Genomic DNA, 14,909 nt, shown 5'->3' on the forward strand with positions numbered 1-14,909 from the left:
AAAGACAAAACTGGATTCCTCTGGGAAGTTGGAGTAAATGCGATTTTCCCTGCCATTTCTGGTAAATACGACATTACATTGTCAGAGGATGAAATGACAACAATTTGGCTTAATGATCTTAATTGGCTTTATTTTCCATTCAGGAATTGAGCACAAGCTTTAGTCTGTAAAAACAGAACAAAGGGCTGGAAAAGAACAGAAACAAAACCTAAATTGGATTAGCCGAGGGAAAGTCCTTTTCCTTATAAGGTGATTGATACTGGAGGGTGGGAATAGACTAACAAGAAAGCTGCTGATTGGTTAGCATCATGTCCTTCTGGAACCTCAGGTTTGGATAAGCAGAGGAAATTTCATTGTCACTTGAAACTGACCTGTTTGAGACATTTGGCTGTTGTCCCTGATTTCTCGACACTGATATTTTGGAAGGTTAGATAAACAACGTGAAACATCGGCATAATGCAGTCAAGGCACTGAACACGCACTGGGAGACCCAAGCCAAGTTGTCAGGGGAACTGCTGGCCTAGCAGGTACCCCACCTCTGAGTTTGGTCCCCAGCACAGAGGAAAACAGGTGCAGTGCCTACAACGCAGAAAGATCAGGAGTTCAAGGTCAGCCTGGGATTGAGACCCGGTAGGGACAGAAAATGCTAAGGATGTGGAGATGTGGGCTCAGGCAGGTTTTGCTGACAGCAGTGGAAAATGGTAAGGCGTGCTCAGGAAATGGCTGCTCTCCAGAAAAGCCTGGTGGCTTCTTCTTAAGAAACTAAGCATGCAACTGTCGTGTGGCCCAAACATGGTGACCTTGGACATTTATCACAGAGAAATGGAAGTGTAGGACCGGGCGAAAACCTGCATAAGTCTGACCAATGCTAATCTGGACGAACATCTATCTGACCAATGTTAATTCTTTAATATAAGGTTGGGAAAATTGCTCTTAGGCCGATTTTAAACCTTAAGTGCTGGATTTTATGCAAAGAAACCTCTCAGGCTTAGGGAAAAGCACAAGGAAGTGTCTCTGAGCTGTGCGTGTCACCTGACAGGCCGCAAGCATGGAAGGCAGATGGCAGCCCCACTATGGTCTGCGGAAAGCGCAGCACAGACCAAGATAAACCCAGGGGAGGTAATCAGAAAAGCATTTTAGTCGGAGGAGCCGAAGCGGGAACTCCTGCTGGAGGTAGAGACGGACGATCGAGCACCCGCCTAGCGCTCATGAGCCCTTGCGTTCTACTCCCAGGGCACAAAAAGCGAAACTGTTTCTGAGACAGTCAGCCCCTGGCTAATCAGAAACTCACTCTGTAGACCAAGCTGGCCTCTGTGTAACCTGGTCACTCTGTAGACGGGCCGGCTTATCATTCACAGAGATCTACCTGTCTCTGCCTCCTGAGTGCTGGGATTAAAAGGTGGGTGCTACCACAGCTGGCAAACCAAACGTTTTTAATGGAGCACTAGTGGTTTTTTCCTGCAGCCCAGGGTCCCCATGAGGTCTGTGTTTGGAAATAGGAATCACCGGAAAAAGGAATCGAGACAGCAGGTAGAGATTGAAATCAGGCCACGGGCTACCACTTGGAGATTTACTTTTTTTTTTTTTTCTCCAGAGCTCAATGGCGCAAGTTTTCCCTCTTATAATTATGTATGTGTGTGACTATGTCTTTCCACCGATGCCCCTCGGTGATGGATATCATTTCTGAAGGAAGCAAACATAACCCACGAGAATTCTGATTCTTGGCAGGCCTGGCCTCAGGGCACCCAGAATCCCATGTAAAGAGGGGGAGAACACTGGTGGCAGGAAGACTTTAAGATAAAGTCTTCTTTTCTCTCCACCGTGATTGGGCATCTAGTCAGCCATGTTCTTTACGTCTCTAGAGACAGGGACATACCTGCTATAAATATAGACCATATGTGATATACATATGAACAATATGCAATATACATATAGACAATATGTATACATACGGCATCTATCATCTGTGAGCACAGGGAAAGACGTGGGTATTTTGAACCCTGTGTTTTTGCTGGCTATGGAATCTGAAGTCCCCTGGCCTGGGCCAGCGGCACAGTTGGTTCTGTTGTGGACTGAAGTCCTGTCTTGCTCTGCGTAAGTATATGCTTGTTTCTGAGTGCTCTCCATAAAGGTTCTGGGACTGAAACATCGTTTACTAGCTCTTCTGAGTCACTTTCTCATCCTTTAGACTCTTGCACACCACTGCCCAGTAACACCTTCAATTTCCCTCGGTTGATCAGATTCCACTGTAAACCCCACCCACCGCCACTATCAGCCAGCATTCGTATAAGGCTGTACTGTGTTGTTGTATGGGCAGAACATTTCACTAGAGCTATGACAAAATTTTATTCACGTGGGGGCACAGCTGTGGATAAAAACAGTTTCAACTCAAGTCAGCTGAAGAACTGTAAATTCAAAAACAAGTGTCTCAGCGTCCTCTAGTGGTCATCAGGGCACATTACTCCCCAGCATCATTTTCCAGCTCAACGGACCTAAATTGTTGAGATAAGACATTGGCCTACGGTTTGCTTGAATCTCATTTTCAGTTTCTTCCAGAACCCTCCGATGTTGAGACAGGACATGCCATATGGAGATATAAGTTAATTAAAAGAAGTTTCTAGCATCCAAGATCAGGAAAAAGCAACGAATACTGAAGGCTGTGTAAAAGACGGAATAGACTCTGTTGGATACTAGAGATAGACAGCATCCTAGGCGGTTCCTGCCAGTCTGCCCAGGAAAACCCAAGTTCTAGCATCAGTTTTTCAGTCAGCACTGGCAGAACCTGATGGCTTAATGATTTATGGCTTTATTACCAGGTGGTCTAGAGCAAGCCCCTCTGGTAAAACTTCTTCAATCTGGTGACAAGTAACCAACCATCAGGAATGATATGATGTATTCCCTTCTGAATTCCTGGAGAAACACAAGATTTTTACTCTCGCGCATGTGTGTGTGTGTGTGTGTGTGTGTGTGTGTGTGTGCCGTTCACAGAGTAACAGGCAGATGGATTCGGATCAGACGGTTAAAGTTCCTTCCTGGGTTACTAATCAGTAGACATTTATGTGAACAGAATGAGGTTTCCCCAACTTGAACTTGAGCATTTCATTCTTTCAGGTCTTTCCTTTCTCCTTGACTTCCTGATTGGGAATGAGTTCTCCTTTATAGATCTGGACGTAGTTTGGCTGTTGGCAGGTGGAGAAAGAGACCCCCCCACACACACACACCTTGCTGGATCCTCAGCCCCAGGCACAGTTAGGTATACCTCAGTCCACTTGGCAGGCCTGCCCAGATCTTCTGAGTGAAGCTGCTCTTAGCCTAGAAGACACAAAGAGCAAGGCCCTGAACGGATGCTGAGGTCCTGGAGGGATGCTGCTCTCTACTCAGTCCCAGCTCCTGCAGGGATGCAGGGATGCTCTCCACACAGTCCCAGCATGACTACCAAGTCTAGGACTTTCTTGTAAGAGAAAGCCACGATCTTGCTATCTGTAGAACTACCACGGTCTCAAGAAGATGGCAGTTTATGGAAACATTGCAAGGTTCCATCGAGGCCAAAGGCCATTGGCGGTAAACCAGCGCTAATGATCCTAAGAGCGTGACGGAAGTTGTTGCGTCAAGGAGTCTGTCTGGATGGCGTTACAGACTCCCGTGGGGAGGTCAGATATTCCCTCGACATGGGGGCACTTGCGCAGTGGGTCAAGCCCGCGGGTCCCTGGCTTCTGCCACAGACCACACACAGAGCTCAGTGCGCCTGATCAAGGTCACTGTCGAAAAAGCCACCAAGTTCCCAGCCAACTCTCCGATTGTTGGGCAACCTATCTACAAGTTGAAAGAAACAAGCTAGCTTCTCCCGAGAAATAATTACGTGGGAAGCGATCGCAGGCTCAATGTCTGTGTCCCTCCATATTCCCCGCATTCATGGACTGAAGACCTAGCTCCTGTTGTGACTGTCTGCAGAGGCAGGAAGTCGTTAAAATCCAATGAGATTTCAAAGAATTAATACCCTTAGAACAGCGGTTCCCGATCTTCCTGGTGCTGCGACCCTTTAATACAGCTCCTCACGTTGTGGTGACCCCAACCATGAAATTATTTTGTCGCTACTTCATTATGGTAATTTTGCTACCGTTATGAATCATAATGTAAATATGTATAAATATCTGTTGTCTGGTGGTCTTAGGTGACTCTGTGAAAGGGTCCTTTGACCCCCCAAAAGGTCACAACCCACAGTTTGAGAACCTCTGCCTTGTAAGAATAGACACCAGAGTGCTGGCTTCGGCAGCACATAGACTAAAATTGGAACGACACAGAGAAGATTAGCATGGCCCCCGCGCAAGGATGACATGCAAATTCATGAGGTATTCCATATGTTTTAATAAATTTAAAAAAAAAGAGAGAGAAGAGAGCTCACTCATCTTCTCTCTTTCCACTACATGAGGACATCTGCAAGCCAGACAAAGAACCCTGGCCAGGGAGCAGAGCAGCCTGAGCCCTATGCTCAGACTTCCTACCGCAGGAAACATACTTCTGACGTTCATGCTGTCGTGGATTCAGGCGGTGACTTTTAGTACAGCAGGCTTCACAGGGCCCATAGACTCCATGCAAAAGCGCTGTACGGAAAGGGTGTAGGTGCTTTAAAGGGTCCGGTTTCCATCCACTCTCTTCCTACAGCTGGTCTGCCTCAGGACGTGAGTGATGGGGTTCCCTTTTTTATATATATATATATATTTATTTATTGAGTATACAATATTCTGTCTGTGTGTATATCTGAAAGCCAGAAGAGGGCATCAGACCTCATTACAGATGGTTGTGAGCCACCATGTGGTTGCTGGGAATTGAACTCAGGACCTTTGGAAGAGCAGGCAATGCTCTTAACCGCTGAGCCATCTCTCCAGCCCCGATGGGGTTCCCTTTGCTCCAGGCCTTCCACATGTAGTCAGGAGAGACTCCCCATTTCCCACGAGCAAGGCACCTCCCTGCCCAGCTAAGAGGGTTACACAGTCCCCGGATGCTCTTTGAAATGTTCCTGTAGGCATTTAGACAAATTAGGACTCTCACCACTGAGTACAAATCCCTTGGCAACTTTGGTGTCTATGTTTTTGTTTTCAAATCAACATGGGGTGTCATGGTAAGTTAATCGCTGTTAAACCTAGTATATATGTGTGCATATATATATATATATATATTATTCATCGCAAGTTATTAGATTGGACTGACCTTCTGCACTAGGGTCAACATCTTACCCATGGCTACACCACTGAAGAAAATGCTATAAGAAAGTAATCTCTATCCTCACCTACTTATGTGGTCACGTGTTCTTGTAACTTCTGTCTATAAAGAAAAACAAATGTTAGGAATGAGGCAGGGTTGAATTCCATGTTTTTCTTGCTACAAGTAATACTCACCTGTAGATGTATGAACTAATGGAGGAATGCAAGAAAGGCCCCGTGGACCCATGTAGGACCTCACGTGAATTCCAGACTTTTCTTTTTGACCACATGGATGCTGACAATTCCCTCTGGAGTTAGTGGTGGTCATAGAACTCTGTGGTGGGCTCTTTAGAAGGACAGAATGGACGGTGTGTGTTGGGGGCACACTAGATTGACATGTATAAGACAGTCTATGTAGCCCAGCAGATGATTAAATTAGTTTGAAAACTAATCTATGTTTTTAAGTTAAAATAAAAACCACTTTCTAGTTCTTGAGACAAATCTCTCGAGTGCTGAGGTTACAGGCATAAACCACCATACCCAGCCAGAGTTATTTTTAAATTTTTCAGATGTATATTTCTAATTGTGTTATTTTATTTAGTACAGCTTGACATGAGCAAAACTATAAAAAAAATGGCTAGTCCTCTTTGCAAATTAAATCATTCCTAGCATAGCTACCCTGAATACTTAAATTTAATATATTGAATATTGCATTTCCTTCTTCTGGGCTTCAGTTATCTGACTTAACAAATAAGATACCCCTATGCCTTTAAATAACTCTTATAAAATCTAATAAATTAAAGAATACATATGTTGAAAGTTATGTCCTCTTGTGCATTTAAACCTGGTAAGAAAGTTACCTTAAAATAGTAAATCTAATTCAATTGCTCCACTTTGTATTGTAAATTGGAATTGGCATGCCTACCTATTTCACCAAATGATGAAATTCTCCTAAGCATACCACATATGAATGGATACTTTAAAATGAAACGAATGCTATGGGTTTGGTACCCTCGGGTATTTCTCTGGCTCCAAATCCTCCCAGAGCAGAGGAGTGGCTTTGGACTATGGAAGTCTTACGTTCCAGGTACTTATCTGTCCTGTTCCACGCAGACTAGTGCTTGTCTTTCCAGATTGCTAATCTCAAGACCCAGAGGTCATGGACAGGTACGATGGATCCTTGTTTGCAACCCAGAGGGAAGACACTTACTATTATATCTAATGGCTGAGCAGGGTGCATAGCATCAAGGGAAGCATGATCTTTTAATGCATTTTAGAATTTTATTTTATAAATATTTTGCCTGGATGTATATATATGTGCAACCTGTGTGCAGTTCCCACAGAGGCCAGAAGAGGACATCTGATCCCCTGCAATTAGAGAGGCAGAATGTTATGGGCTGCCATGTGGGTGCAAGGAACAATTCAGGTCCTTCCCAAAAGGAGCAAGTGTCCTTGGAATCAAACAAACTTCTGGCCATTTTAGTGGCCCCAAAAAATCTTTTTTCTACCCTGACCCCATACACCCCCCCTTTTTTCAGTCTCTAATGGCCACTACCATTATGCATGGCTTCTACAATCAAAAAGTCTGCCTAATGAGCCACAATGTATTTTTGGCCCCCAAAACCATACTCACTGTACCTTCCCTGTGCTTTAAATACAGGTACTGAGCCTCAGAAAACTTCATCTGCCTGGGGTGTGCATTCCTGGAAGGACCAGTGGATGTCCTGCCTTCTTGTTTGACGATCATCTTGTAAGCAAGGGTAAGGTGTACCTAGTGCTGTTTTGTTGTTGTTTGTTTGCGCTTTGTTGTGGTTGTTGCTTTTACTTTTGTGCTTTTTGTGTGTCAGGTTTCCCTAAGGAGACAGTGCTGAAGGTGGCAGCGCGTTCCTAGGTATGAGAAGGTTGTAATATGCCTTAGGGAGAATATATGTGAGTGTTATCTAAGCTCCATTGGGGCTGGAGTGCTAGGGCTGTGGGCTATGATGTCAGTGAAATGGATCTACCATTACTATGTACATGAATCTTCCTTAGGAGCACTTGTAAAATAAGGTCATGTGTGATTGATGGATGAGGATGCTGGGAATATCCCTCTTGCAGGAGTCTAACCCAATGTCTCCAGGAGGGCCGCTGCTCCACGCCTGCTAACTCAGCACTCACAGCTGTGTTATATAGAATGGGACCTCCTCCACTAACCAGCATCTGCTGTGGTTGGCGAGAACTGCTTTGAGTGACAATAGGTTCTGACTGCTGAACTCACCTAACTGAAGTCAGGCTGGCTGGTGTCCACGCAGGTCCGAGCAGGATTCAGGACAGACACCATGCAAACAGGATACAGGAATGTAACTGGTTCCTTGATAGGCAGAACCTAATTTAGGATCAGGAAAGGGCAAGAGTGTGGAATCGGCAGCGGGGCCTCACAGGTGCTATCCTGAGTGGCACTTAAGATGGCAGATGACCCCTGAATAAACCTGGCTGGAAATAGCACTGCAACTGGCCTTCCTCTCAACCCCCATAACTTACAAAGGAAGGGATAATAATATTTAGGATATTCATTTAAAGGAATATGTGAGGCTTCAGCTCTAGCTCAAGGATTAAATGTATATATGACACGGGAGTGTGGTGGTTTGAAAGAAAATATACATTGTATCATATTATATTATATATTTATATATTATATGGTAATATTGTGTGCATATACTATACATACACATATATGTAGCATATATATATACATACATACACACATATATGGAGAAAGAGAGAGAAAGAAAGGGGGGAGGATCCAGGCAATCTAACAATGGCTGTCTGCGAATGGAAAGTCTTTCATTTTTTAATTTATGCCTTGATTCATTTTCATTCAGTATAGAGTTGTTCAATTTCTATGAGTTTGTAAGCTTTCTGTTAGTTCTATTGTTGTTGAAATCCAGTTTTAATCTGTGGTGGTCAGACAGGATGCAGGATATTTCAGTTTTCTTGTATCTCTTTAGACTTGGTTTGTGTCTGAGTATGTGATCAGTTTTGGAGAAAGTCCCATGAGGTGCTGAGAAGAAGGTCTACCCTTTTGTGTTTGGATGAAAAGTTCTGTAGAAATCTGGGAGACCCATTTGGTTTATAATGTCAGTTAACTCCAGCATTTTTCTGTTTAGTTTTTACCTGAATGGCCTAACACCCCACTGTCATTCTGTGAAGGGGGTCAATATGTGACTTAGGCTATAGTAGTGTTTCTTTTGCAAACTCGAGTACCTTCGTGTTTGGTGCCTAGATGTTAAGAATCGTAATGTCCTCTGGGTGGATTTTTCCTTTGATGAGTATATAATGTCATTCCATATCCCTTCTGATGAGTTTTAGTTTGAAATCTATTTTGTCAGATGTTAAAATGGCTACCCCAGCTTGCTTCTTAGATCCATTTGCTTGGAATATCTTTTTCCATCCTTTTACCCTGAGATGATGTCTATTCTTGATGTTAAGGTGTGTTTCTTGGATGCAATAGAAAGATGTATTCTGTTTTCACATCCATTCTATTAGTCTGTGCTTTTTTTTTTAAATTGGGCAATTGAGACCAATGATGTTGACAGATATCAATGAGTGTGTTTGTTAATTTCTGTTATTTTGTTGTTTTGTGGTGGTAGTGGTTGTGTGTGTGTGTGTGTGTACACTTTTGATTTGTCAGTCTGGGATTATTTGTTCCTTGTGTTTTCTTAGGTGTGATTAACCTCTTTTGTTTGGAGTTTTCCCTCTGGAACATCTGTATGACTGGTTTTGCAGACAGACATTGCTTAAACTTGTTTTTGTCATGGAATGTCTTTCTTTCTCCATCTATTATGTTTGAAAGTTTTGCTGGGTATAGAAGTCTACTAGCATCTATTGTCTCTGAGACTCTGCAAGACAACTATCTAGGCTCTACTGGCTTCTAGAGACCCCATTGAGAAGTGATGTGTTATTCTAATATGTCTGCCTTTGTATGTTAGTTGCTCTTTTCCCCTTCCTGCTTATAATATTCTTTCTTTGTCCTGTACATTTAGTGTTTTGATTATTACAGGCCATAAGGACTTTCTTTTCTGGTCCAGTCTATTGTGATGATCTGTATCTGTATGCTTTTTGAAACTTGATAGACATCTTCTTTAGGTTAGGGAGATTTTCTTCTGTGATCTTTTTTGAAAATATTTTCTCTGTCCATGACCTGGATTTCTTCACCTTCACCTTCTATATTCCCAGTATTCTTATTATTCTTTGGTCTTTTCATAGTGTCCCAGACTTCCTGAATGGTTTGTGCCAGAACCTATGTTTTAGATTTCACATTTTCTTTGACTAATATGTCCATTTCTTTTATCATTGCCTGAGATTCTCTCTTTTATCATTTGTACTCTGTTGGTGATGTACTCTGAGGTTCCTGTTTGAATTTCTAAGTTTTCCATTTCTAGATTTCTTTCCGTTTGAGCTTTCTTTACTGATTCTATTACCACTCTCAGGTCTTCAGTTGTTTTATTCATCTCCTTCCACTGTTTGTGCTTTCATAGACGTCTTTAAGGGATTTATTCATTTCCCCTTTAACTGTCTTAGTTAGGGTTTTTATTGTTATGTAGAGACACCATGACCACAGCAACTCTTATAAAGGAAACCATTTAATTGGGGTGGCTTGCTTGCAGTTCAGAGGTTCCGTCCATTACCATCATGGTGGGAAGCACGGCAGCATGCAGGCAGACATGGTGCTGAAGGAGATCTGAGAGTTCTTACATCTTGACTCACAGGTAACAGGAAGTGGTCTGAGATACTGGGTATGACTTGAGCACATATGAGACTTCAAAACTCGCCTCCACAGTGACACACTACCTCCAACAAGGCCACACCTGCTCTAACAAAGCCACACCTCCTAATAGTGCCACTCCCTTTGGGGGCCATTTTCTTTCAATCCACCACAAGGATCTCTATCATATTCATGAAGGTTTTTTAAAGGTCTTTTTCTTGTGCTTATGCTGTGCTGCTAGAGTCAGGGCCTGCTGTGGTGGGGCTGCTGGGCTATAGTAGAGATATATTGTCCCGGATGTTAATGATTGTGTTTTTATGCTGGCATCTAGGCTTCTGGGTTTGGGAAGACTGTAATTCTAGGTGCTGATATCTAGTCTAGTTTTTGTTGGGTGAATGTTTTGTTCTTTGATTTCTGTTGCCCTCTCTGGTTCTTGGGATAGTGTGGAGGCTGCATGGTGCCTGGTTAGAAATTCTTCTGGGATCCGGATAGATATGGCCACTGGGGGGTAATCCCAGGTAAAATGTGTTTCTAAGTTTTAGGAACTGATACTTAGGAATGGGTATGGGATTAGCAATCTGAAGGGGGCCACAGGAGAGAGTAAAACAGTGTGTTTTTCTTGGATCTGCTTAGTCCTCCGAGAAAGTGGGCAGAGTCTGCCACGGAGCTGGGCATGGGACTATGGAGTTGGACATGGAGGAGAGGAGGAGCACCGAGAGCTGAAGCTTGCCCACCTGCTTCGCTGGCCTACTTTCTTCTCTGGTGGGCTTGGCTGGCGGGGTTCCCAGAGATTATCTGCTGGAGTTTGGGGGCTGAGCTAACAAGATGAGTGGAGACGAAGGTTGGAGGAGAAGATCTGTGTGATCCAAGAAGGAGGAGGCCACATCGGTGGTCTGCTACAGAGACAGGGGTGAGACAAGAGGACTTGGAGGAGAGGAGGGAGAGGTGAAGATCTGCAGTCAGCCTACCTGCTCTCCTGGCTTGAGTAGTCTGTGGGTTCCCAGGAAATGCATGCTGGAATTGGGGGTGAGGATAACACAGTTATTCCAAGCATCCAACAGTGTCTAGGGCATAGCATCTCTTTAACAAATGCTAGCTAGCACCATCATAGGTCTTGATAGGGATCACTGACCCTCATGCTTAAGAATGTGACACTGGGCAAGTGTTCAGCAGTTGTTTGTAGTTAAACAACTTTATAAGCAATATTATTTTTTAAAAAAAAGTTTGAGTTGGCTTTCTGATACTGTAACTGATACTTGAGATTCATCAATTTATGAAGGCAAAATGTTCATTTTGGCTTATGGTTTTTGAAAGTTTAATCCATAGCCATCTTACCATCAATTGCTTTGGACCTGTGGTGGCATGTCATGGCAGGAGTACTTAGCAGACCAAAATGTTGGTCTCATGGGCTTGAGCTCACAACCTTCTTGCTTCAGTCTCCCAAGTACTGGGGCTGCAGGCATGAGCCGCCATGCCTGGGTCCCTGTGTGAGTATGTGTGTGTTGTTGTCTGCAGGGCAGGAGATTGAACTCTTTGTGCATGCTAGACAAACTGCCTCTGAGCCAAATCCCCAGCCACCTCCTGTACATTCTAGTTCTCTGATCACACATGCATCACAGAGCATTTGGCCTGGGAAGTCTTTGTAGAGCTAAAAGCAGAGACCATCCTTCTTGCAGACTTTGGTGAGACTTAAGGCATTGAAGAGATTATGTAGGGTGTCCTGGTGAGGAGTTGGGGAAGAATGGAGACACCATAGAGAACACTGGTGAGACGGGAGATGGGAACTCTGTTTCTGGACCCGAAAAGGAGGTGGAACCTTCTACAAACCCGTTGCCACACCCATGTTTCCACATTAGCACCTAGAAAGTGCGGTACAGAGACCAGAGAGGAAACCCTCAGACAGGAGGTCACTGGACATTGCTTACTGTCTCACCGTGTTGACAAAATACTGGACAAAAGCTGATTAAGGAAAGAAGGACAGAGTTCTAGTTAGGACACTGTGAGCACGGCAGCTTTTAGGAAGGGAACCATTTAATTGGGGCTGGCTTACAGTTTCAGAGGTTTAGTGCATTATCATCACGGCACGTAGGCAGATGTGACGCTGGGGTGGCAGCTGAGAACTCTGCATCTGGATCGGAAGGCAGCAGGAAGGGAAAGTCACACTAGGCCTGTCTTGAGCAGTTGAGACCTCAAAGCCCACACCCTAGTGACACACCTCCTCCAACAAAGCCACACCCACTCTATCAAGGCCACACCTCCTAATAGTGCCACTTCCTGTGACCAAGCAGTCAAACACATGAATCTGTGGGGAGCCATTCTTATTTAACGCCCCCAACAGGAGTTTATGAGCAGAGGACCACACAGGAGAGGCAGAAATTTGCAAATTGGAAGGGACAAATTATGACCTGTGTCATGTATCTGTAGTTACCTGGAAATGTGGTTATTTTAGCCGAAACATTATTAAGAACTTCCAGGTGCAGGGCTTTCTAAAAGTGGTCTCTAGAGGAAATAATGATGGGGTAAAGGATGAAGAAAAAGCAAAAGTAGCAGTTGGAGAGATGATCAGTGGCTAAGCGCACTTGCTACTTATCCAGAGGACCACAATTTGGTTCCCAGCACCCATGCTGAGCAGCTCACAGGGGATCTGTAGCTCTCTTCTGGTCTCCGCAGGCTCCCGTTCTCATGAGTCCATAATCACACACACCCATGCATGCCCACGCACACTCCCACACACGCACACACACGTGCACGCTACACAATTAGAAACAAATCTTTAAAAGAAAACAAAAAGAAAAACTAACCTGCTGCACAGATGAAACACATTGTTCTGACCAACTATGAAATTTAGTTAAGACATGGAGGCTCCATCTCCGTGAAGAGAAACTATGTGGAACCCTTCCAATACAGCATCAGACTAAAGGACGACTCTACAGGGAATCTTCGTTAGGGGGCTCTTTTCTTCCCTTCCGCTTTACTTGTAGCATGAAAGACTTTAATAGCAAGAAGCAAGATCACCGGGATAGCAGTGAGATGGTTACAGCAGACTAATTGAGAGACTAACAACCTTAATAACAGCTGCCACCCTGGGGGGCATCTCCAGCCACATTTAAAGACAGATCCTGAAGCCAAGCCCCCTCTACAGGGTGGTATATTTAGTAGCCTAAATTCAATCACGATGGTTCTGAGTTGCTTAATTAGATAAACAAAACACCCCCCCCACACACACAATTTTGCTACTCCATGACCAGCAAATTAAATTTACATTTTCTTATTTTCTTTCTCGGCAGACAGACATTGCAGTGGAAAGTAACTTGGTGTGTTTGGCCTGTGTTCTTTATCAGCTGTGCTCACTAGAGGCTCCCACTGCCCAACCTGAAAATCAATTCTGGGTAGTGGGGTGCGGTAGGGCAACCACCCACTATATCAGGTGTTCTGATGTTTGATTTTTAAGTGCATAGGGATTTTGTCTGAATGCATATCTGTGCACCCCTTGTGTGTGCCCGGCGCCCACAAATCCACAATGGAGGGCAGAAGAGGGCATTGGACCCCCTGGGACTGGAGTTATGGACGGTTGTAATTAGCTATGAGGGTGCTGGAAACCAAACACAAGTCCCCAGGAAGAGCAGCCACTGAGACTAACCACTTGGCTATCTCTTGGCCCAGGCGTTGGAATTTTTAAGTCAGCTGACGGATTGGACATATGGCTTAGCTGGCAGAGTGCTTGACTTGAATGCATGAGGTGCCATCTCCAACACTGCATGTGCTGGTACTAGTGGTACAAGCCTGCAAGCCTGGCTCCCAGGAGATGGAGCAAGAAGCTCAGAAATTCAAGGAAATCCTTAGCTACATACGAAGCTACAAGAAAGCCTGTTTCAGAAACAAAAGGGGAAAAAGTGAGTTCGCCTCTCAGATTTTCCATTTTTAATATTAGTATCTAACCCCACCATGTTCTGTGAATTGGCGGCTTGTGGTTGCTGCTGCACCGGGTATGGCACAGGTTGAGACTCTCTCGTCGGAAATGTTCGGCACCAGAAAAGCTTTAGATCTGGGATGACTGTTTTCATCAGAGTGTGGAGGTCTTGCGTGCACTGTGGCATCTGGCTGCAGCACTTACATTTCAGTGAGATTCCAGATCTTTAGATGAAGGCTACTCGATGTGTGACATTAATAATTTACAAAACTCGGTATAATATATTTCAAGGTCACACACGGATGCAGGTGTGCAAGCCTGTGTGCACGCGTGTGTATGTGTGTGTCAACTGAAGCAGAGGGGAGGTTGTCAGGTATATTGATGGAAGTGAAGATGCAGAATATGGTCAACATTCAGATATAAAGGACTCTGCTCTTGTTATGAATGAAGCCCTTTAAAATTTATTTTCGGCCCTGTTTCTGGTTGGCCAGAAACTGAAACCACTTATAGAGATTTCATTCGGAATTCAAAGTTAAATGCGTGGGATCTCTGATTCCATGCTCACCTTTCCAGTGGCATTTCAGGTGTGGGGTTAACTTCCAAAGCAATTGAGAAGAAAAAACTTTTGTAAGGACTTGATAATAGGTTGGAAAGTAAATTAAATGATGCACAAAGTTGCAAAATTTAAGAAAATCAGCAGCGCAGCCTACAGGTCAAGCAGACACTACCGACCATCTCCAGCTGGTTGCTCAAGCCTGGGCCTTGGAGAGAAATTATTCATATAAATAATTGCTTATACATAAGAGATTTGGGGGTGATGAAAATGTTCTAAAATCATAGTAATTGTCATACAGTTGTGAGAGGAGACAAAAGAATCTCTGAATTGTAGATTTCAGAAAGGTAAACTCTTCAAAATACGAATTATATTTTAATGAGGCAGATATTAAAATGAACCAATATTTTTTTGATCTTTTTTATTCTTATTTTTTTAATTTTTTTATTTATTAAAGATTTCTGTCTCTTCCCCACCTCTGCCTCCCCTTTCCCTCCCCTT

The 14,909-nt window shown here is 43.9% G+C and overlaps 1 non-coding gene across 1 annotated transcript; it reads left to right on the plus strand.

The window, feature by feature from the left end:
* Window positions 1-4,257: 4,257 nt before the first annotated feature.
* On the plus strand, window positions 4,258-4,364 carry LOC126503075 (U6 spliceosomal RNA). The gene has a single exon (XR_007592145.1). It is a non-coding gene; the product is annotated as a U6 spliceosomal RNA (small nuclear RNA).
* Window positions 4,365-14,909: the final 10,545 nt, after the last annotated feature.

This window comes from Alexandromys fortis, unplaced genomic scaffold (assembly GCF_014885135.2).
Source record: "Alexandromys fortis isolate MF-2015 unplaced genomic scaffold, M_Fortis_MF-2015_v1.1 scaffold_1, whole genome shotgun sequence".
NCBI lineage: Eukaryota > Metazoa > Chordata > Mammalia > Rodentia > Cricetidae > Alexandromys > Alexandromys fortis.